The 24,729-nt window shown below is 42.3% G+C and overlaps 1 protein-coding gene across 1 annotated transcript in view; it reads right to left on the bottom strand.

Moving 5' to 3' along the window:
• LOC111842474 (interferon-induced very large GTPase 1-like) overlaps positions 1 to 24,729 on the bottom strand; it is a 100,911-nt gene that overhangs the window by 61,971 nt on the left and 14,211 nt on the right. The window lies entirely within an intron of this gene.

Genomic DNA, 24,729 nt, shown 5'->3' on the forward strand with positions numbered 1-24,729 from the left:
TAAAATAATCATTAAACTCATTTAACTATATCAATTTCATTTTCAAATTATAAAGCCCTTACTATCCTGCAAATTAGTGATTTCAGCTTTTAGAGCTCTTTTGGAGTTATAGTATTAGAAGAAACTTTTAATGTCATCCTTAGCCTCCAATGCAATTTTTCTTTCTACATTCCTCTTAGAGAATCTAATGTTTTTAACTCAACCTGTAGACTTAAATACTCCTGCTTAGTTTTGAAATCATTAGTTATTTTCCATTTGTGGAACAGAGCCGTTTTCCTCCTGACTTCATTCTTAATTTCCTTAGTAAACCACCTTGGTTGTAGTTTCCTAGATTTAGTTTTGCTGGAAACAGGTATGAAGTCCTCTTGCATTTGCAACAATGTGCTTTTAAAAAAATCCCATGCCTCTTCAACTGTTTTGTTATTTAACTCCATCTAGTTTCAGTCTCATACCATTAAAGTTAGCCTTCCTAACATTGTATACTTTTGTTTTGGACGTTGCTCTTCAGACACTAAAATTAATCTCGAATTTAACCATGCTATGATCACTACCGTCCAATGGTTCTAAAACCCAGGGGCGTAGATTTAGGGTGGACGGAGGGGATGTGTCCCCACCAATATCCTCCGACCATTGAAATGTCCCCACCAATAATTTAATCCACTTAAATTAAAAAAAAAAAAAACAATCGTGCTGTCAACATTAACCTAGACACGCAGAAAGGGATAAATCACGTTCTCTCCTTGAGTCCTCCTGCCCCCAAAACACATATGAACATTTTGATTGGCTGTGCATTTCCCTGCTATCATGTGAGAGGCTGTGGCTGCGTTCAGATACAAGCAGCGCCAAATGCAGTGGATTTTTTCCCCGTGCAAGAAGGTGTGTTGGGTGACACATGTGAGGATGGCGGCAGCAAAAAAAAAGAAGCTGGACATAAGGAGCTTTTTTTCAAAGAAAAGTGTAAGTCACTTCAAGTTCGCTAGTGAATCCATCAAAGTCCATCAAAGTAACGACAACAGTTAACGTGGGGTTTTGACATTACACTATTCCTTAATTTAAGTTAATGAATTGCATTTCGAGTGGATTAATATCAATCGAAGTGATTTTGCATTTTGCAGCATATTAAAAAAACATGCATTCCGTGGACGGAGTTGGGGTGGCGGGGTTGGTGGGTGGGGCAGGGGATGGGGGGGGGGGGGTGGAGTCATAGGTCCCCACCAATGTCCAGAGCAAATCTACGTCCTTGCTAAAACCTCTAATTTTCCAATCCTATCCTGGTTATTAGAGAAAAAAAGATCAAGAAGGGCTTCTCCCCTGGTAGAGGTATTAAACTGAGTAAAAAAAAAAAAAAAAATCCTGTACTAATTCCACCATCTCAAGTTCATTTACAGAAGAGCCAGAGACTGTATCCCAGGTAAATTAAAATCACCCATAACCACCACATCATTTTTATTACTCAATCCTGATATCGTCAGAACATTCTGCTTTCCTCTGCAGCTACATTAGGTGCTCTATAACAAACCCCGACATTTAGGCCATTTGAGTTTTTAGCATCTAGTTTTATCCATACAGCTATTGTACTTTTATTTTTATCAGTGAGATCCCTTGCCTGCAAGTTCTCTTTTACGTATACTGCAACACCCCCTCCCTTCTTGACTATCCGGTCCCTACAGAACAACGTGTAACCATCCAAATTATATTCTTCACCATCATTGTCACTCATCCATGTTTCAGTTATTCCTATAATGCCGTAAGTGTCTGACGAAACTAAAGCCTCTAAATCATGAATTTTGTTTCTAATACTCCTAGCATTTAAATACAGACCACAAAGGGTAGGCCTTTTACAGCGCCCACTGTTAATATTTGTTGGGGCTTTCCGTCTCTCCCCACCTAAATTCTCAACTAACCTCCCTGCCCCCCCCCCCCCCAGTCTCTAGTTTAAACATTCCTCAACTACTCTACACATACGCCTCCCCAATACACTGGTTCCCACCTGGTTCAGATGCAACCCGTCCGGCTTGAACAGGCCCCACCTGTTCCAGGTGTTCCAGTGCCCCATAAACCTGAACCCCTCTTTCCTACACCACCATTTTAGCCACGCATTTAATCCCCTTATCTCAGCTAACTTAGCCTGGCTTGCACGTGGCATGGGAAGTATTCCAGAGAATACCACCGTGGATGTTCTGCTTCTAAGCTTATCCGCAATTTCTATAAATTTATCCTGCAGAACAGCCCTCCTGCCCATTCCTATGTTGTTGGTGCCAACATGCACCACGACCACTGGATCCACCCTGGCTGGGGCCAAAAGCCTGTCCACTCGATTCGGAATATATATATATTTAAATTTCAGAAACGCGCAACAAAACTAACAGATTTCCCTAACATTAGTTATTTGTAGTTATTTATGAGTTTTAACTAACATAATATGATAATGCATTTTAAAAAGAAACAGAACAGAGGAACATCAAAATATATTAAAGTTCTGATAAATAAAATGTATAAAAATACAAACTTAAGATATGAAACGTCAAGTCCTTTGAACAAAAACAACAACAACCAAATCAAAGTTACCAGTTTTAAAAGACTTGGTAAGCTTCATAAATATAACTTTGAATAGCACAAGCAATAGAACTTTTATGCACAAGCTACGTTTGATACTTTCTCTCTATGTCTAAATGTTCACTCCTCGCAAATGTCTAACTTGCATTTTACAATGCAGGGACTGTAACTAGAGATATGCTAGTTATAAATACAGTAATCATTACTTTATTTAGGCAGAATAAGTTCGTTGTGGTTTCCAAGCTCATTAATGTTAACGTTAGCGGTCTTCCACTGATAGTGGCATTAGCTAGCTTTGTGATTAGCTATTCTATGATGAGCCATAATTTAGCAATGGATAACGTCATACTGCAAATTGTAAAACATACATTTTCAATATAACAGGCCAAAGACAGATGATACGTCTCACTGCTATAACTGTCACGCTATTAAAGAAATACTTCAGTCTCATTGCCAGAAGTTAAAAGGACAGTCAGTCAACTACACTGTAACAACATAACGTAATTACTAGCTAATTCCGCTTCACTCTCGGCTTATTTAACAGCAGCAAAACTGGACATGATAGTCACGAATTTTGTCATGCTTATTTGAGTTAAGATAACTGATGGGGATGTTCTTTTAATTGTTATTCAAGCAATGTATGTCTCGTGACCAACTCACCACGAACACACTTCACCGATGATCTCACTGGATAACTGGTTCTCTCTGCCCGACTCTTGCTGGATCAGCAGGTTGCAGGATGTGTGGCGCGTATTACACGAGTGTTGCCAACAGGGACGGTGTAGAGTGCCCTCTGGTGGACAAACTATACAACACCAACACTCATGGCATGGTTGAAGGGTGTTTCGTCCGTTTTTATTTTATTTTTGAAATATTCATCGGCCATTATAAATGCCGATACCGATAGTTTGGAAAATGCCTAATATCGGCCGATAATATCGGCCTGCCGATAAATCGGTCGGGCTCTAACACACATTCTCTCTAAAAGGCGTATTAGCTCTCTTCTTTAACTCATTGTTGTGTTGGATGAGAGCCAGTTGCTCCTCGAGGTCACGAACCTTGACCATGAGCGAGTCCACTAACTTACATCGCTTGCAGATGAAGTCCGACTGGACGCAAGCATCCAGAAGGGCAAACATCTTGCAAACACAACACTGAGCTGGCCCCATAATTAACTAGCTCACTATGACCCCATCCTTTACTCCCAGCAGAGTATATTTATATAGCATATTTAACTTTTACTTGATTTAATTAACGTATAGTTAATATAATAAAATGCCAAGAACAATAAAACACTGAAGACTTGCGTTAAAACGGAACTTTTTAAAGTATCCGATAGGGTCAGAGATAACAACCTTAGAAATTAAACTTTTAAATTAACAATTACCTACCCGAGACTAACTTCCTGCTGAATCATATTTAACTAAAATAAAGAGAAGTTGCTCTAGGGAGGCAAAAAAAAACCACAAAAAACCCTCTGAAAGCAGGTTACTGCCAGAGCGGGAAAAAAAAGTGGAAATTGTCCTCCCGGCCCCGACTGGCGACCGAGCAAAGCTCAGGAGCATTCGAGTTAATGTTACCGATGTTGGATAATATTACCCCGTGGGTGTTTGTAGCGAAGGTATGCAGACAGAAACGCTGCTCACGCGACACCCGCAACTATCGATAACACTCGCACTGTCAATTAACAAGGACAGACAAGTACTCACGCAGACCGGGAAAAAAATATAAATAAAAGCAAAAAATGAAAGAACCACCCACGTAACTGTACTGGCACACGTACACTTAAATATACTTCAAAATAATTCCAGTTAACCGCTTCAACAGGCACACAAGTGCACACAGCCTCTACACCACTCAGTGCAGCAATCCCAGCAGCCTCATGTCTACCAAGTTTGCAATGTTCCCTGCCTGCATAGTTGCCAGGTCCACTGTATAACGATGAATATCTTGGTGGATTTCTATGTAGATGATTTAATGTTGCCTATTGAATTTTTGCTAACTAGATGAAGATGATGATGAACCACCAGTTGCAAAGAATTCAAGGATTTGGATAGAAAAATTATAATGCTTCATAAACTCCATCATCACAAAAGCTCAATCATTTTACAAATTCTACATAAAACGTTAAACATTAAAAATACCTTGCTTCTTTTTGTTACCAAAAAGCATTAGGCTTGTGGTTAAAGTGTGGCATAACACTAATACCAACATGCAGACCACTCGTCAGATGCTCAAAACCGGTCCTGAGACAGGTGAGAACCTGGCCTGCAGGAGCTCTCTCTGCTCTTCAGGACTGTTTTGAGCACATTAACTGGGTCATGTTCAGGGAGGGTGCAACAAATGGCGGCAACACCAATTTGGAGCAGTATACATCATCTGTGACCAGCTACATCACCAAATGCATCGACAATATCACTGTCTCCAAGACAATAACTATACACTCCAAGCAGAAGCTGTGGATGACTGCAGAGGTTAAAAAAACTAAAAACTCGAGACTCCGCCTTCAGAGCAGGTGACAAGGCGGCCCTGAGAACAGCAAAGGCCAAACTGCTTTGAGCCATCAGAGCAGCAAAGCCTGCGTACGGCCAGATAATCCACAGTCATTTCCAGGACAGCAGCGACACACGGCGCATGTGGCAGGGCATCCAGGCCATCACCAATTACAGGACGACAACACCTGCCTGTGCTAGTAATGCCTCCCTACCAAATTGTTAGAATGAAAATGTATATTTCTTATCATATTAATTGTGTGAATGTAGGCAAATAGTTTATCAACTTTGACGTAGAGACCTGTTAGAACAGGACATCTTCTGTAACTGTGTAAGATTGTGAAAAAGGAACAATCACCCTGGGAGTGGAAATAGACTCTGTCGATACATCGAGGGGGCCCACTCTGAGGAATGCAAGGTCCTGTGTTTTAACCCCTTCGCAAGAAGCACAAACAGCAGTATAGCTTTAGGATACTCCCCATTGTAACCACTCCCCTCCTGTATAAATAAAGAAGCCAAGGGATTGCCCGGTGTGACACTGAACTGAGGCGCAGATATTGTCTGTTGCATCTAAGTGAGTGGGCACCCTTGCGCAAGTAAAAGATTAGAAGTGTGCTGTCTCATTATTATTATTCCTGAGTCCTAGAAGTGCAAAGTGTGGAGTGAGAAGCCAGTACGCTTTCTCCACATAGGTAACGGTGAGAGGGGGTCAAAGCTACGGCGCTTTCCTCCTGCTCCCCAACATAAAACTTGGTCCTTCGAGCCGGATCCGAGAGGAACCCGAAAGACGCCGACCAGTCCGCCGACGAACAACACCGAAAGCTGTCGACAGTCTCGCTCCTAGAGAGTGAGTGAAAGACCTGTGACGTGAATTCGTCTACAGGCCGGTGGTTAGGACCGTTCCCGACGGCTGGGCCGACGTCTGACGGGCCTCCGGACAAGAACTAGAAGCACTTCGCGAAAGGATCAGGTGAGAAGCACGACGCTGCAGCGTGAATAAAAACAGACGTGTATTAAGAGACCAGTAGAAGGTCTGCACGTCTGGCCTGGGTGCAACAACATACTGGTGACCAAGGGAGAAAGGACGGGTTTCATCCCTGAAAACTGATACCGCTGTCTCCATAGGAGACAGTAGAAGGCCGTGTCAGTGTCCTCCTGAGGTCTCATGCCAGGGACTTGCACCTAGGGGTTGTTGTTTTTTGTAGAAAAATGGGACAGAGTCAGAGCAAAGTAGAATTGGCGGGAGATGAGAAATTTATGGAAGCATACAAAGTAGGAGCAGGAGTTGTGAGTAATCGGAAATGGCAGAAAAGATATAAATTTCCTGGAAATCTAAATACAGGGGACATTTTAAAACTGCAGACCGAGTTAAAATTAGATATATTGGCCTGTTGCCGTTCAGAGAAAGATAAAATACAGAAAAAGAGAGAATACATGCTGTCTGAAGCTTGGTTAGAGCAAAGCAAACTCCGAGATAAAGCGAGGAAGGAGAAACAGAAAAATAAAAAAGAGAAGTTACAAGCAGCATTGGTTAAAATAGATGAGGAGACATCGCCCACTGCTCCCCCCGCATGTGCCCGCGGCTGCGCCACTAGGGCCACAGCCACCACCCTATCATAATCAAAACGAGCCTGCACCTTTGCAAGCGGCTCAGGGAGCGGAGGGAGAGAGACCAAGGTTACATCAAACCAGGGCGACAGATCCACAATTGCAAAAACGTATAAACCCTGAAAGTCGGAGAGTTCAGTGGCATGCAATAGAATCAGATGAGGAAGATGAGCTTCTCGCCCCGATGGTGGAAGTGGCTAATCCAAGGATAGCCCCGGGTGAAGATGGCTTAGCCCCACCAGCCACCATATTAGTTTACCGCCCATGGACAGCAGAAGATAGGGCAGCCGCCCTGAAAGGCATCCCTGCCGTAGAGGACGGTGTGCCTGAGTTCTGGACAGCTATGACGGAACTACAGGCTAGCTTTCACCTTAATGGGAGAGAATTATTCCGCTGTTTTAGACAGGTCCTAAGTCACCCTAACGAATAGGCAATGGAAATTGTTTCTAGAAGACACACCACACATTTCTCTTTCAAAAGGGAAAAAGCATAGATGGAAAGATTTGGGACAGTTTGTGAGCTGCGCATCACACCCAAAACTTAAATATACGACGCAGCCAGGGACAGAGTGGAGTTATAACAAAACCCAAAATATATGGAGATTTCCTTTGGGATGGCGAGTGCCTGTGACCACTGTCACACACATGGACGACTCAGCCTGATTGATAGCTACGGTTGAAAGCCCAGAGCTGTCAGTAATACCTGAAGGGCTGTGGTCATCCTCTCCCACTGATGTAGGGCTAGTAAAAGACTTCCCACCATATAAGGTAAAAATACGAACACAACAAGAACCGATAGTGAGACAATATCCATTAAAACCCGAAGCCGAAGCCGGAATAGCACCGGTGATACAGGACATGTTGAGGTCAGGAATCTTGAGAGAGGCACCTGAGGCTACTTGCAACACCCCCATATTCCCAGTGCAGAAAGGTCAAACGGGGAGGTGGAGGATGGTGCAGGATTTAAGGCCAATAAATAACATAGTTCAGCATGCGGCACCAGATGTGCCCAATCCACATTTACTGCTTAACTCCCTCACAGGAGATAAGAAGTGGTTCTCAGTGATAGATTTGAGCAATGCCTTTTTCTCAGTGCCGCTACATGAAGACTCGCAACATTTATTCGGGTTCACCTACAAAGGGAAAAAATACACTTACACTAGATTACCACAAGGCTTTTCTGAAAGCCCACATGTGTATACAATGGCCCTCCGCTTCTCTATGCAAACGTGCCCAATGCTGGAACACAGCCAAGTATTGTTGTATGTGGATGATATCCTAGTCGCAGCCGATACTGAGGAACATTGTCGGCAGACGACCTTGGCTGTACTCCAGCATTTGTACAAAACGGGACACAAAGCTTCGAAAGAGAAGCTACAATATTGCCAGGAAAAGGTAATCTATCTAGGCCATTATCTCACTGGAGAAGGGAAGGCACTTTTAGAGACTCGTAAACAGGCCATCAAGGATGCACCTAAACCAAGAACAAAGCAGCAAATGATGTCCTTCCTCGGACTGTGTAATTACTGCAGAGAATGGTTGCCAGATTACGCTGCCCTGACACGACCTCTGCAGGAGTTAATATACGGGAGGGAGATGACACTAAAAGATCAGATAAGCTGGACCCCCGAGGGGGATGGGGCATTCCTGAAGCTAAAAAGCATGTTGCAAACAGATGTGGTTTTAGCTTTACCTAATTATGAGCTACCTTTCACCTTATGTGTCGATGCTCAAGAGGGGTATATGAAGGCTGTACTCACACAACCTTTTGGAGCAAAGCACCGACCACTGGCGTTCTATTCTAAAAAATTAGACGCAGTAGCAGCTGGATTCCCAGGCTGTCTGCAGGCATGTGCAGCGGCCGCTGAAGCAGTGAAAATATCTGCAGAACTGGTGCTATGTCACCCTTTGACCCTGAAAGTGCCACACGCCGTGTCACTGATATTGCTCCAGACGCCACTACCCTTCTTGACCCATACAAGACACTTAACCTTAGTTTCACTACTGCTCTCACAACCTAATGTAACCTTAGAGAGATGCGGACCGCTAAATCCTAGCACCCTTCTACCTTCTGAAATAGAAGGGGAAGCACACTCATGCGGAACTAAAATAGAAGAGCAAACAAAACCACGAGCTGACATCTCACAGACACCCATAGCGGAAACTACGATTTTATTTGTAGATGGATCCGCCTCTAAAGATCAGTATGGGAAGAACAGAGTAGGATATGCAGTGGTGACTAGACAAGAGGTGATAGAAGCAAAAGCACTGCCACCTACCTGTTCAGCACAAGCGGCAGAACTGTACGCTGTTATTAGAGCTTGTGAAATATATGAAGGAAAAGAGATTACAATATATACAGACAGTCAGTATGTATTCGCAGCAGTACATCACCACGCAGCAGTCTGGAAAACGAGAGGATTTAAGACGTCCCAAGGGACCACATTAACTCATTCGGCATTACTACTAAGACTGTTAGAAGTCGTGCAGAAACCAAAACTACTAGCACTCTGCAAATGCAAAGCGCATCAGACCAATGAAACTGAGGAAGCGAAAGGGAATGCTTTCGCTGATCAAACGGCTAAGAAAGCAGCCCAAAGCGCACCGCTCGAGGAGAGCGATGGGCTCTTCCTCATAGAAACTAATGTACTACGAGACGCGCAGCAGAATGCACCAAAGGCAGAAAAACAGAGATGGACTAACAGGGGAGCACAGGAAAAAGATAATGTGTATGAAGTAGACGGAAAGCCAGTCCTTCCGCGAAGTCTGTATAAAACGGCAGCTTTAGTGAGCCATGGGAAAACCCATGTCTCAACAGGAGGGATGGTACATATAATACAACAACACTTTTACACAATAAATTTTTCTGATTTTGCAAAAAACTATTGCAGAGCGTGCATGATTTGCTGTAAACACAACGCACAAGGGAACATGAGACCCAAGCGAGGCCAGTTCCCCACTCCGAAACATCCATTCCAAGCTGTACATATGGATTTTATGGAATTAACGTGGTCACAAGGAGTAAAATACTGTCTCGTAGTGATAGACACGTTTTCAAAGTGGGTAGAAATATACCCCGTGAAACATTGCGATGCCGTTACAGTTGCCAAATGCCTGGTAGGGCAGTATTTCCCAACGTACGGCATCCCTGAATTAATACGATCAGATAATGGGTCACACTTTGTGAATAAGGTACTGGACCTATGCTCACAAGCGTTAGGATTCACATTGAAGAATCACTGCGCATACCACCCGCAGAGCGCAGGGCTAGTGGAGCGAACGAACGGAACGATAAAAAACAGATTAAGGAAAACAATGGAGGAAACAGGCAGGACATGGCCCGATTGCTTATCCTTAGTGAAATTATGGATGCGTGTTACGCCTACTGCCGAAGGGTTAACCCCGTTTGAAATAGTATACGGGAGACCCTTCCCGTTGCTAGGGGAAACCACTGATGTAGGGAAGGCGGAGCAAGAAAACACGCTCGCAGACTGGATGAGCCAGCTGATAGCTAAACAGAATGCTCAACACCCTAATAACCTGCCAGAAGCATCTGTGTCTGTGTTACAGGATTCTGTGAAACCTGGAGATTGGGTGCTGGTCAAAACCCTGCAGCGGAAAAATTGGAGTACGCCCCGGTGGGACGGACCATACCAAGTACTCCTCACAACGCCTACTGCATTAAAGATCGCAGAGAGACCCTCCTGGATCCACAAAAGTCACTGTAAGCTCATAAAGCCCTTGCCAGACGCCTCACCCGCGGAGTAGCAGTGGAAGTCCGCTACAAAGGCACGAAGTACAATAGGTTTTCGTTGTCTCAACCCGGTGAAGAAATCAGCTGAACTGCACTCCTTTAGGATGGCTCTGACAGGGTGCCCATGGTGGGCTAAGGGACTGTTTGGAGGGCTCTTTTTCCTAATGGTGATACTAATACTGCAGTTTGTCGATGACGGAGAAATCAAGGAGGAAAAGAGATGGAACCCGGATGGAGTCCACCTCACTCGAATGAAAGGGGATGACGAGCATCCATTTCTACGGAATTACTGGTACCGATATGTGTATGATGCTGTTAAGGAGAGAAATCTGTCTAACTGTTATGTTTGTTCTGTTATGCCACACCATAGTGAGGGCCCGACCCTGCACGGCACGAGAATGAATGAGTCACAATCCAGGTGTGCGGCAGCAATCGGGGGGAGTGGGTGGCGATCAGATATCTCTTTTGCCTTCTCCCTTCCAGCCGGTCAAGCCGAGGTTAATGGAGCCAATGTTACCTTAGTAAAGCAAGACAGGACGAGCCTAGGGCTTGATGAGCCAGGGTATATTAATGGGTCATGCATACACAGATTCTGGCCTGACATCATGAAAAGGATGCAGAGTGGGCCTTTTAGTGTATACATGGCAGGGGGCCCTGGAAAACAACATTCCGTCTGTTTCAAACAGGAAAACGGTAACCAATGGCTAGGCGACACGACAAATTGCAAAAAAACGTATGTGTCTGCACCAGCAGGATCCCCCTGCCTAGCCTGGGGCCCCACTAATGGTACCTGGTGGGTGGATGGAGTAGCCTGGTTATGTGGAAAGCATGCTTACTTTGTGCTGCCCCCTGGGTGGTACGGTGTCTGCGCACCCATATTTGTTACAGATCACACCTACATTGTAAAGACCGAGCAGCAGGCTAAAAGATATAAGCGTAACATCAATAACAATGTAAAACCACATGATAGTATCTGGGGTACTGACGTACCAAGCGATCAGAAATTGTGGTCAACAGGGCAGAAAGTTCTTCTCTCCCTGTTCCCAAGTTTAGGGGTAGGTAAACTCCTACTCCGCGTAGAGACCCTCACCTACCGCCTGGGATTATTCATGAATGCCTCTATAACAATAGATCAGCAACAGAATGCAGAACTGGATGCAACCCGACAAATGGTAATTCAGAATAGGATGGCGCTAGATCTCCTGACAGCTGCACAAGGAGGAGTGTGCGTCCTCCTAAACCAAACTTGTTGTACATATATCCCTGATAATGTGCATTCTTCCAACATGACTACTGCTTTACAGAAACTAAAAGACCTCCAGGTGGTGATGGCCGGAGAGGTCCGAGACCAAGGGTTCTCCTGGATGTCTTGGCTCACTTCCGGGGCCTGGTGGTCGATTTTGATGAAGATATGTGTACCGTTGCTGCTATTTTTCATTTTATTTTTCTGTTGTTTCATCACTGTAATACCATGTCTCAGGATGTTGATTAATTCTGCACTCGACTCGGCATTTCGAGTGCGAGAGCATGTGTTATTGTCCCTCACTCAGAACATGGAAGAAGAAGACAAGGATGACGATTGGGAGGAAGCGTAACTCATTATGACGGACAGTCCGAAACCCTCAAAGGCGTGGACTGTTCCCGAAGCTCGAGTTGCTCCTTTTGCAGAAGTCACTGTCTTGCTAATTAACATGATAAACAGGAGGGACTGTTAGAATGAAAATGTATATTTCTTATCATATTAATTGTGTGAATGTAGGCAAATAGTTTATCAACTTTGACGTAGAGACCTGTTAGAACAGGACATCTTCTGTAACTGTGTAAGATTGTGAAAAAGGAACAATCACCCTGGGAGTGGAAATAGACTCTGTCGATACATCGAGGGGGCCCACTCTGAGGAATGCAAGGTCCTGTGTTTTAACCCCTTCGCAAGAAGCACAAACAGCAGTATAGCTTTAGGATACTCCCCATTGTAACCACTCCCCTCCTGTATAAATAAAGAAGCCAAGGGATTGCCCGGTGTGACACTGAACTGAGGCGCAGATATTGTCTGTTGCATCTAAGTGAGTGGGCACCCTTGCGCAAGTAAAAGATTAGAAGTGTGCTGTCTCATTATTATTATTCCTGAGTCCTAGAAGTGCAAAGTGTGGAGTGAGAAGCCAGTACGCTTTCTCCACATAGGTAACGGTGAGAGGGGGTCAAAGCTACGGCGCTTTCCTCCTGCTCCCCAACACAAATACGCTGAACAACTACTCACGGTTCGATGCTCAGAATGACGTGATGGTAAGGAATTCCACCCCTCCTCACAACAACCAGGTTCTGTGTCTGACCACGGCCGATGTGAGGAAAACTCTTTGCAGAGTTAACCCACGGAAAGCTGCTGGTCCAGACAACATCCCTGGAAGAGTGCTCAGAGAATGTGCAGACCAGCTGGCAGATGTCCTCACTGACATCTTCAACCTCTCCCTGAGCACTGCTGTCGTTCCAACGTGCCTCAAGGCCACCGCCATTGTTCCTGTGCCAAAGAAATCCCCAGTGTCCTGCCTCAATGACTACCGCCCTGTTGCACTCACACCCATCATGATGAAGTGCTTCAAGAGGCTCATCATGAGACACATTAAGACCCTGCTGCCCCCCTCACTGGAACCCCTGCAGCTTGCCTATCGCTCCAACCAGTCAACAGATGACGCCATCGCCAACACCCTCCATCTGGCCCTCACCCACCTGGACAATAAGGACACATATGTACATAGACTGTTCATAGACTTCTGTTTAGCATTCAACACAATCATTCCTCAGCACCTCATTGGAAAGCTGAGCCTGCTGGGCCTGAAGACCTCCCTCTGCAACTGGATCCTGGACGTTCTGACTGAGACCCCTCAGTCAGTCTGGATGGGAAACCGCATCTCCCAACACCACCACACTGAGCACTGCAGCCCCCCAAGGCTGTGTGCTCAGCCCACTGCTGTTCACTCTGCTAAGTCACGACTGTGCAGCAATGCACAGCTCGAACTACATCATCAAGTTCACCGATGACACGACTGTGGTGGGTTTCATCAACAAGAACGATGAGTTGGCATACAGAGAGGAGGTGCAACAGCTAACAGACTGATGTAAAGTCAACAACCCATCTCTGAACGGGGAAAAACAAAAGATGATTGTCGACATCAGGAGAGCACGGAGCAATCATTTTCCACTGAACATCGATGGATCCTCCGTGGAGGTCATCAAGAGCACCAAATTCCTTGGTGTTCACCTGGCAGAGAACCTCTCCTTCTCCCTCAACACCAGCTTCATAACCAGAAAAGGCCAGCATCGCCACTACTTTCTCCTTTTTCTGAGGAAAGCCCATCTCCTACCACCCACCCATTCTCACCACCTTCTCCAGAGGGACTATTGAGAGCATCCTGAACAGCTGCATCACTGTCTGGTAAGGAATCTGCACTGTATCGGATTGCAAGACCCTACAACGGATAGTGAGAAGAGCTGAGATGATCACTGGAGCCTCTCTTCCCTCTATCACAGACACCTATCGCACCCGCTGCATCCACAAAGCCACCAGCATTGTGGAGGACCCCTCGCACACTCTTCGCCCTCCAGCCTTCTGGTAAGAGGTACTGGGGCATTCGGGCCCTCACTGCCAGACAGTTTCTTCCCCCAAGCCATCAGACTCTTGAACAGAGACTGAACTGACACAAACACACGTTAATACACTCCACTACCTCAAGAACTTTTTGTACAACTGAGTTTTTTTGCACAACCCATTGCACTGTTGCACTTTACATCCATCAGGACTGTATACCTGTAGCGCTGCTCTACTCTGCCTGTCTTATTATCATTTTTATTCCATTACTATTCTATTGCACTGTCTCATGTCTGCACTGTGTTTTTTTGCAATGGTCACACATTTTGCACACCTGCACCTTATGTAGTCCTGTGTAGTGTTATACGTAGCACCATGGTCCTGGAGGAACGCCGTCTCCTTTCACTATTTACTGTATCACAGTACTGTATGTGGTTGAAATGACAATTAAAAAACCACTTGACTTGACTTTACTTTAAAGCAGGGGTGTCAAACTGCAGTCCTGGGGGGCCGGAGCCCTGTGTAGCTTAGTTCTTTCCCTGTTCCACCACAAATGATTCAGCTCAACAGCTATGTGGTAATTAGCACAAGAAGTTGAATCAGGTGTGTTAAACGAGGGGAAACACAAAAATGTGCAGGGCTCCGGCCCTCCAGGACTGGAGTCTGACACCTGTGCTTTAAAGCATGGATGTTTAAGGCACCTTTTAGCGTTGATGCATCTATTCCATTGCAATTGTATTACGTGATTACCTTATATAAAATATTTTTCAAAATGCTCCTACTTGTCTTTTTCCTTATCTTCTTGTTCTTTATTATTAACCTTTATTAAGTTACTTTTTTTACTATAACCTCAGGTTCAAAGGTGACACTGTTAGCTCCTGGTAGCAAACCTAAACACAGAAAACTGAAGATAGGCCTATCCAGAGTCATGTAGAGAGAGAGAGAGAGCTGCATCAACTCTTACTACAATGGACCATTTTTTACAGCGATGGCGGATCATGGGGCCTTTCAATAGTTCCCAGAAGTTAGCAGCAAGAATGGTAACAGATAACAGACTAGGCTAGGATGCTGGATAAAGTTAGCAACACTTAACATTAACCACAAACAGCCTATTAACCCTCTGGAGTCTGAGGCCTCTGAGCCACTTTCGGGGTAGTCTGACATGCCTTGACATTTTAAAAAATATTTCACCTATCTAAAAAACATTTATCCCAAAGTGTTACATTTGCTTTTATCCAGCACAAACTCAGCACCAATCATCTGAGACCACTTAAAATGTTATTCTATTTTTTGTTAAAATCAACTTTGAACATATACTTCTCAAAAACCTATTTTCAGACATGCTGAGAAATTGTAAAAAAAAATCACATTATAGACATTTCTAGCCAAGCTTATAGACACAGGGGTTGGCTACACATAGGTGAAAGACATTCTGAAATTTTATGTGGTTTGATTACTAAAGTGTTAGAACTTTGGAGTGACACTCTTTTTCTCAAAGTCAGTGGTCTTCACAATGAATATTGATGAGTTAGGTGTCCTCACACCTGTAGTAGTTTGCATACTGTCAATGGCCCATCAGTCTGGAATGTCACTGCACCCCACACCCATCACTTTGGAAAGGCAGTTTGAAACGCAAGTAGCAACAATAAAATCCCTTTCATAGTTTATTGGTAGATGGAATGAAAAATGAAAAACTGACCACATAAATATAGAAAGCGATAAATATGATGCAGTGACTATTAACGACGCTCTGGGGACGAGGGCATCATCGACCGCGTATCTTTCTCGTGTATTTCAGTTTATATCTCGCTGAAATCATTATGTAGAATCATGAAAAAAACACTGACTAAATCCGTAATCTGTCTTTTCAAAACTTCCATTGTCGGAAGTATTAAAGTTTATAAAATTAGGTTAAATAGGCAAAAAAGCAAACCGCGTCACCTTTCTTTGTTTTACTTGCATCGGGAGCGTGTAGTACCGCTCTTAGCTGAAGATCGCTATTCACGTTCTAAATACGCTGGGTTTGAACCGGCGACCACGTGATTACAGGCATAGCCCACTGAGCCATGAACACAGGTGAGGATTTCCGCTCCTTGCTCACAAGTCTGTTGGCTCCGCCCGCTCCTCCGCTCTAATTCGCACTAAGCCACTCCGCTCAACACCGCTCCTCGCTCCACTAAAATCTCCTCCCGCTCCAGTCAAATCGCTCCAATTTAAAAGAGGGACAAATAAATAAAGAAATATGAAAAGACGAAAAGACAAAAGTTTGGAGCCATTTCAAACAGGGAAAAAGCGAAAATACTGTACAGTGTGTCCATTGTAAAAAAAGAATTAGCTTACCACAAGAGCACAATGTCAATGATTCAACATCTCAACAGAAAGCACCCAGTCTATGCATCCATTCCACAGAGCGGAACCAATACAAGGTAACCGCGAGCGTTTCACATTTGCGGCTAAATAGAGAGAGATACTTTACTCACCCAGAAGGAAATTTAGGACAAACAAAGACCAGCGATAGAAACGTATTTATGGACATGTGTGAATAAAAAAGTATACCAAGATTCAGCCCAAGCAGCCCCTATTTTTCCTCAACAAAAACACTGATAATACAACAGCAGTGAAAATGATGCTGTCGTAGTTTAATTAACATGGAGCTGGAGCCGGTCTATACACTAACAGCAAAATGACGGTTCCGTTACAGAGATGGTGAAGGAAAACAGTAGTGCTTGTAATCGCTACTAAAGCTTTACTGGTAAAGAGCTGGCGAGAGTCCTTAATCAAACCAGCTGTTCAACAAGCTAAAAGGTGAAGAAAAGCGATGCTTTCAGCTGCTCCCATCCACCGCCATTTGTCTTCCACAGCAGCAAGGCTACAGTAAAGCTATACAAGTTAAAATAGAAGCTGTTTGCATGCAGATAAACTGTTGGCTTAGTTTGAAAATATTTAAATTTGGTAACTTGCAGCAGGCTGACAGCAGCTATCACACTGTCACAGTGATACCTGCAGCATGCAGGGGTGATTCTAAAGGGGAGCATGGGGTGTAGTCAACTAGCTCTATTTCAAGGCTTTAGTAATATCATTTTGGAGATTTAGATTAATATGAATATTATTACATAATTTTAATATAAATACAATATAAATAGTATATAAAAATTACCCACCCCCACTCCCCCAACAGCCTTGGGCCAGTAAAACTCTGAGACACTGAATTATCCAACTGCCACATGCTCCTTTAAAGGCTTACACACACACTCATTCTGTAACACACTTAAACACACACACACTCACTCACCTTCACTTACACACACATGAACATGCACACATCATTCCTACCTCATCCAGGAGATACAATCCTGTCAGAATTTTTTTTTATGCCTCCTATAAATGCACAAGGATACAGAGAGTAAAGGCCATTTTAATTTATGCCTTAGTTTACGATATATGTATACCTTTTTTCAATAATTTTATTTGACATTATTTTATTTATTTTTTCATTTAAGAAAGTGTTTTCTTAATAAAAACAAAACAAAAACAAATATGTACATAAATGCACTAAAAGAGTTTAGTTCTTTTGTCAGTTGTTGTATGGAGTTTAATCAAATGTTCCTAAAAAGGAAACCCATGAGTTGTTCATTTTAAGAGACCTGTCTATTTTTTCTTTTTTGAATAGTTACTATTGCTCTTTAATAAAACAAAAGTATTTCTTATCCGATTACTTGATTAATCAATGGAATAATCGATAGAATACTCGATTACCAAAATAATCGATAGCTGCAGCCCTAGTCCGAGTTGCCCCTGTGATGTAATTTCAACATGGCGGCTTACACACTTAACAGTAATTCTACTTTATAAATCTTTAAAAATGTTTATTTTGTTAAATGTATTAATAGTTATAAATGTAACTGCACGTGTTCGATTTAGAGAATACCATATCATGACCATAAACAGTATCCTATCATGCAATATCAGATTTTTACCAGACTTGTTAGTGTCTTTGGTTTGTTTGTAGTTTGTTTGCCTCTCGAAAAAAGAAAATTGCTATGAATGTGCTAAAATATCTTATAAAGCTTTTAATGTGGTTTGACTAGTTCGTGTTTCTTGTTTGTCTCTCGGAAAAAATAATCTCCCTCCAAATCTGCTAAAATATAAAGCAACAACACACAGCAGCATGTTCATGGAGGCAGCCATGTTTGTTCCTAGATGTGGTAGCTCGAACGGGAGATTGATGTCACTCAACTCGGAATTTCCGAGAGAAAAACGAACGCACCATTAGATAACCGCCTCGACAAACATTCACATACCCGTCTGAATCCTTGCTGAAGCATGTCGTCGTGTTCTCTCTTTCACGCTCGTCACAGTATGGATAGCTTAGATCTCCGATTGATTTTGTATTAAACGGACTTTTTCATTTCAATTCAGAAGGCCTAGCGCTTGTCACGTTGAGAGGTGCATAGAAAAAATAATTGTGTGTAATTTATCATGGGTACGGGTGGGTAACGGGCGGAATGTTAACGGCCCCGGGCGGGTGCGGATTTAATTTTGAAATAATCACGGGTGCACGGGTGGGTGTGGTGCTGTACTGTGCGGGTCTCCAAAAGTGGACCCGTGCAGGACTCTGAACCAAGGAAGCTCCAGATGATTCCACACAGGTTCCCATACAGCCACTGACCAGCCCACAAGAGCAGATCCCACCCCAGAACCCCATGTCTGCAGCCAGTACCGAGTGTGTATCACTACATCTGGGATTTTTGTACTCTTGTTCTATTCAACACCATCATGATGGAATGACAAAACAGTTCTGTTAAATCAAAGGCAGTAGCATGTCATTGTATGAAATATACATCCAGGACCACTGGTCTACAGGGGAGAGGGAGATTCCAGGAGCTGCACAGCAAAGGGCGCCACACCGTTCTGCATATATTACCCATCATCCAAGACCAGAAGACCAGGGCTGGTAATCAAAATGGCCTTACATCAAGAAAGTTAATTTTATAAGTTGACTTTAATTAAAATGTATATGTTAATAGCAACTCAACATACATATTACATTTAAGTAGATTGAACATGGGTGCTGATGAATTAATTTCATAATTACACTAAAATTACCCTCACAACCATCCTCTATAATGTTGTATGATGGACCAGACTCTCCCAGATGTACTTATAAAATAGAAACCACAAAACAGGTCTGTACACATTGCCATTTTACAATCAAAATAACTTTTACATAAAGTTCCGTCAATGCTTCACTAGAGAGAACGATATTGCATTTTGTAATAAACAAACACTTAGACTTACCTCTGTTTTTCCTAATGAATTTCACAGTCACCGTCTGCACTCCTTTGTGACTTTACTCCTTTAGTTCTCACATTTCTGTTGGACAAATGTTTGAATCTAAAGTAACAAAGTATAAAATCGGAAAATAGTATCTTTTCTTACCTATATTACTTTTAAGTAGAGATGGCAATTTCGGCACCCAGGATCAATCCGTTCCGAAGATGTCCGTAACTTCTGATCTCGACACGGAGTTTACAAAATGTTTCAAAACATCAGTCACGTGACCGCCATGTCACTTTTCACGGCGAGAGAAAAAAACCTATAAAAAAACCCCGGGGAAAAAAAATAAATCGGTGTGTGTTGGGCGTTTGTGGCGTTGTTGGTTTGAGCGAGTAGTTTGCCGCTTATTATTTGAAATCCAATTGTATTAGTGACACAGGTTAGCAGTTAGTGTGATTTAGGCATAAGTATAGTGAGGGACATATAGTTATAGCAGATGTAATAGAGGTTTTGCTTAGATTCCGTTAGGAACATAAATCAAAAAGCTAGAGTACGCATAGACACATAGATTACATATACATATATTAACATTGCTAACATAGACAAAGACTGTTGTCTGAAACTGCATTTTTGCACTGTTCTATTCTATACAAATTAATTAAAACTAAACCATTCCTATAACCTGCTCAACATACACAAACCTAGATAGGATGAGTATTCTGACCTCAGTAGCTAATTAATTACTATGCACACTCAATACTCGGATGGTACAGGGTAGGTAAATACAGAAATTATGTTTTAACAATACACAACCATGGGGACAAATAATCTCTATAAATTATATTAGACCCAATTTAGGTTTTGATTGACTGTATTGACTGGGGGGAATTCTGGTGCATACAAACATGCAAATAATGCAGATAATGCCAAACAGACAAGGTACAAAGACTTTACACAAGGTGCGAGCAAAGTAAACATACTGCAGCAGATTTAAAAACTACATAGTACACAAATGGATGCAAAATCTTGAGGAGCAGAATGTGAGACTAAACGTGAATATTTAAAGATCAGAACAATAATCATCTGCAAATAAATTATGTGCAGTTAGAACACCAGGCACCGGATTGTATTATAACAAGAGAGGATGCTTCCTGACGTATTATGGCTATGGATGGGGAGTGTAACGTCTGGAGAAAGTGTGATGTAGGTCACCAGTTGTCTGACGGCTTCAGGCAGCGATAATCCCCAGTAGCATTTTTAGCACAGCATGGTGGAATGAGCCAATGGCTAAATATGCTCCATTATAGAGGCCACTGAAGTGGACATACAAACTTGTTCATAATATTGCCAACATCCTCTTCTCTGCTTCTGATATTAGTGCAAGAGAGGTTTCGCGACCAGACCATACACAAAAGACATTAATAATCTAACGTTTTTATGATTCGTACTAGTTTAATTACGGTAGGCAAAAAGTTATCACATGCTAATTGCAGATATAGGATACCTATGACAGAATATAAAAATAATCAAAAAGAAATTATATTGTATTATGCACATTATTGACAATTCAAGCTCCGTGACAATCGAAACTTGCAGCAATAGGTTTTTATTCTGCCGTATTTGCTATAGATGCAGTTCTGGTTTTAACCAGCAGGCTGTGCACAACTAGCATTCCGAAACTTTTCGAATATTTGGAAACATTGTTTCGAATGTTTCTAAATTGTTTTGATAATTCGAAATTGCCATCTCTACTTTAAGGCTTTTTTTAAATCCCTACCATTCATAACATTCATTATATTTAAACAAAGTCTTAAACAGCATTCTTCAGCGTTTTGCACCTAACGTCGATTACAGTAATCCTGTGTTATTCTGTGTTCGGCAGCCGTTTGCCCTAGGATAACTGTTGGATGGATAGACTGCAATCCGATTTTCCTCTGCAATTTAACTACCGACTACATGTGAGGGTACGGCTGGACTGAAGAATGAGCTGAAGAGTGGAGCTGTATAAATACCGAAACATTGTACTTTCAGTTTCACTTTCACTTACAGCAAAGGCCGAAAGGCGCCAGCAGTGTTGCCAACTTAGCGACTTTGTCGCTATATTTAGCGAGTTTTTAGACCTCTCTGGCGACTCGTTTTCAAAAAAGCGACTAGCGACAAATCTAGCGACTTTTGGAGACTCTGACGTGGAAGCACGTATCGTTCTTACTTTCCTCACTGAGCAGCGGGTGCTACCGTGGGCTCCCCTCCCGTCCCGTCCCAAAGCATTCACAGGCGGACAGTCCTCACGTAGCAGCCCCGCCCAGCTGCAGTCAGAGCAAGAAATGTTCACCTTTCCTTTGTGTGCAAATGAATTGCGCATGCGCGAAGCCACCACTGGCTGTTCCTGCCTTGGCTTATTGCCAAAAACTCCGCCAAGTATGACAGTTTTTAAGAATAAGTAATTCCGCCAAAGTGTCTCTTTGGGGTCAATACTTTTACTCTTTTCTCTGTGAAAAAACGTACATTACTCGAACTGAACATAAATGGGAATTAATACAGAAAATAATGTTAATTAAACAAACTAATACAAATGAGAACATACCTGTAGGGAACGATTAGAGAGGGGATAAACCTCATGCGCTCAGGCTCTCTCGTTCTCTCTACACAAGGTAAAATAATGCATATGCTTACCATATATAGACATGTTTTTAACCCCTACTTATATTGCATAATAAATCAAATGATTATTCCAAATAACTGATTTATTAACCCGAGAGATCGTGCCACTAGATCATTACCTCTTCCCGCTGGTGTAGTGCAGCAAAACGAAGAGGAAATGAGATCGGGACCATTATAAAGGGGAAAAGACAGAGGGAGGGGCGATGCAGGACAAGAGCATCATGGGAAAATGTAAGGGATTTCGTACCCATCAGGAAGGAAGGAAGGAAGAAAGAAAGAAAGAAAAAGAAAGAGAATGAATCTTGTATACTTATAAACAAAAGGAAAATAATACCCTGTTGCATTAGTTTCTTTTTGACCATGCATAGACATTAAGTCATGTTTGACAGGAGGCGCCACCTTCATGGGTGAAGTACAGATTGAACAACAATGTAATAATCAGAGATGTATAGTAACGAAGTAGAACTACTTCACTACTGTACTTAAGTACTAAAAGGCCGTATCTGTACTCTACTGGAGTATTGTTTTTTTTCTCCTACTTCCACTTTTACTTCAGTACATATTTTCGATGAGTTTAATACTTTTACTCAGATAGATTTTTTATGTGCTGCATCGTTACTCGTTACAATTATAAAAATGTTACGAATCATTCCAAACCCACATTATCACTGCCAGAGCAGTAGATGGCTCTGTCACAGGGTTGAATAAGCTGGCTCATCATTGCCTGCCTGCATTTTCTCTGATCCCGGGTTTTCGAATGCATTGACGCTTGACCGGAACTAAGTTTACCCTACGAATACGTATTTCCGGTTTTCGTGAAAAAGGTCTATTCCCAACTGTCAGACCGCTCGTCATGGCGGACCTTCATTAACGACGTCATTTCCTTGTTTAAGGCCTCACCAGCATTCAACGGATTTGTTCGTTTAGAGAGTAATGGCGACTGAAGAGCCTGTAGCAAATATTTGTGCCTTAGCAGATGACATGGAAAACAATCGGGTATCAGCAATAGATGTGTTTGATAGGTTGCTTTTGCTCTCACAGAGGGTAGAGGAACTTTCCATCTTAACTGGGAAGGGTGCAAACTAATCTAAGCAGTCAGTGAGGCGCAGAGTGGGGAGACCCTCCATCGAGATACCTTATCTTTATTTATAAAAATTAAATATAAAACCTCGACTTTGACTTTATTTTCACTTTGTTCTCGAATTATTATTACTTTATTCTGGCAAATTTCAACTTTAATCTTGAAAGTTCCGAATTTATTCTCGAGGTTTTATATTTTTATTTGTATTAATAGTGGCCCTAAAACTCTGTCGTAGATTCCACACCATAAAATAGCTTTAATTTTATTAATTTAGGTTTTATTTCTTGCATAAAGCAAGGTAACTGTTACTCTAAACCACAATGTAATTGTTGAATTTCCTGATATTTAACATGTAATTCTTAAAGCTTTTGCTCAACTTTTACTCAGACTTTTACTCAATAGCCTAATACCGCAATTTAATTTACTTAAAAAACGCTTGTGCAAAAACTTGCGAAGATATTTTAGTCAATTCTACGCAGGCTTTTTCAGTGGACGCTCCCTTCATGAGGGTCAGCATTCATGCGACATAAATTGCAGTAACACAAATAACGTAATAAATTACATTTTCTTAATTAAGTTTTCTTTTATTATAAACCCTGTCTAGATTCTTTTAAATGGTTTGCCCACTTAAATTTCCTTCACAACCATCTTCTATAATGTTGTATGACATTGACCACAGACTCTCCCTGTCTATATAAACCAAAAAAACGTGTTTGCAACACGATATCATTTCCAGTTAAATTAACTTTTACATAATGTTCTGTAAATGTTTCACTAGAGAGCACGATATTACGTTTTGTACCAAACACTTAGACTTTCCTCTATTTTTCCTAATGAATTTCACAGTCACCATCTGCACTCCTTTGTGACTTTACTCCTCATTTCTGTTGGAAAATGTTTGAATCTAAAGTAACTACGTAACTTTAAGTATAAAATCGGAAATAGTATTTTTTTACACTAACAGTATATTAGTTTTAAGCATTTTTAAATCTCTATGATTCATAAGATTCATTATGTTAAACAGCATTCTTGCCCGTAACTCAGATTACCGTAATCCTGTGTCCAGCAGCCCGTCCGGGGGGCACCCCAGCTGTGTGCACTGAGATGACTGTTGGATTCGATGTGACTTTCCTCTTGCAATTAAACTACAGACCACATATGAAGGTGCGGTTGGACTGAAGAATGAGCTGAAGAGTGAGCTGTATAAATACTGGAACATTGTACTTTCAGTTTCACTTTCCTAGTTTCGTTTTGACAGTATAAGCATTCAGATATATTTCAGCTGGGGCGCCACCTTCATGCACCTTTATGACTAAAGTACAAATTGGAAAGAACTGCTGTGTTTCCCAAACCTGCTGGGTGTAAGGTTTTCCGCGTGTATAGTTATAGCCTGTTTAGTTCTTTTTCTATGTTCCTGTGTTTTAAGATGATGTGAGGGGGATATAGGACTCTCAAAGAGACAAACAGGCACACTTAGGTTCGCTTCTAAAACTATTTATTACAAGTAATACAAAATAACCTTGCATTAAAATCAATACCAAAATCAAAGGCAATGCTAGACATTTTAGGGTTTTTAGAGACTTATTTCAGCATCTTGGCGTCTGCTCTTGGACTGAACTTGCTAGGACAGCCTGCCCTGGCCATGCTGGCAGTTGTTTTAAATGTTCTCCACTTGTAAATTATTCTCCAGACAGTGGAATGGCTGATTCCAAACTGTC

This window comes from Paramormyrops kingsleyae, chromosome 12 (genome assembly GCF_048594095.1).
Source record: "Paramormyrops kingsleyae isolate MSU_618 chromosome 12, PKINGS_0.4, whole genome shotgun sequence".
Lineage (NCBI taxonomy): Eukaryota > Metazoa > Chordata > Actinopteri > Osteoglossiformes > Mormyridae > Paramormyrops > Paramormyrops kingsleyae.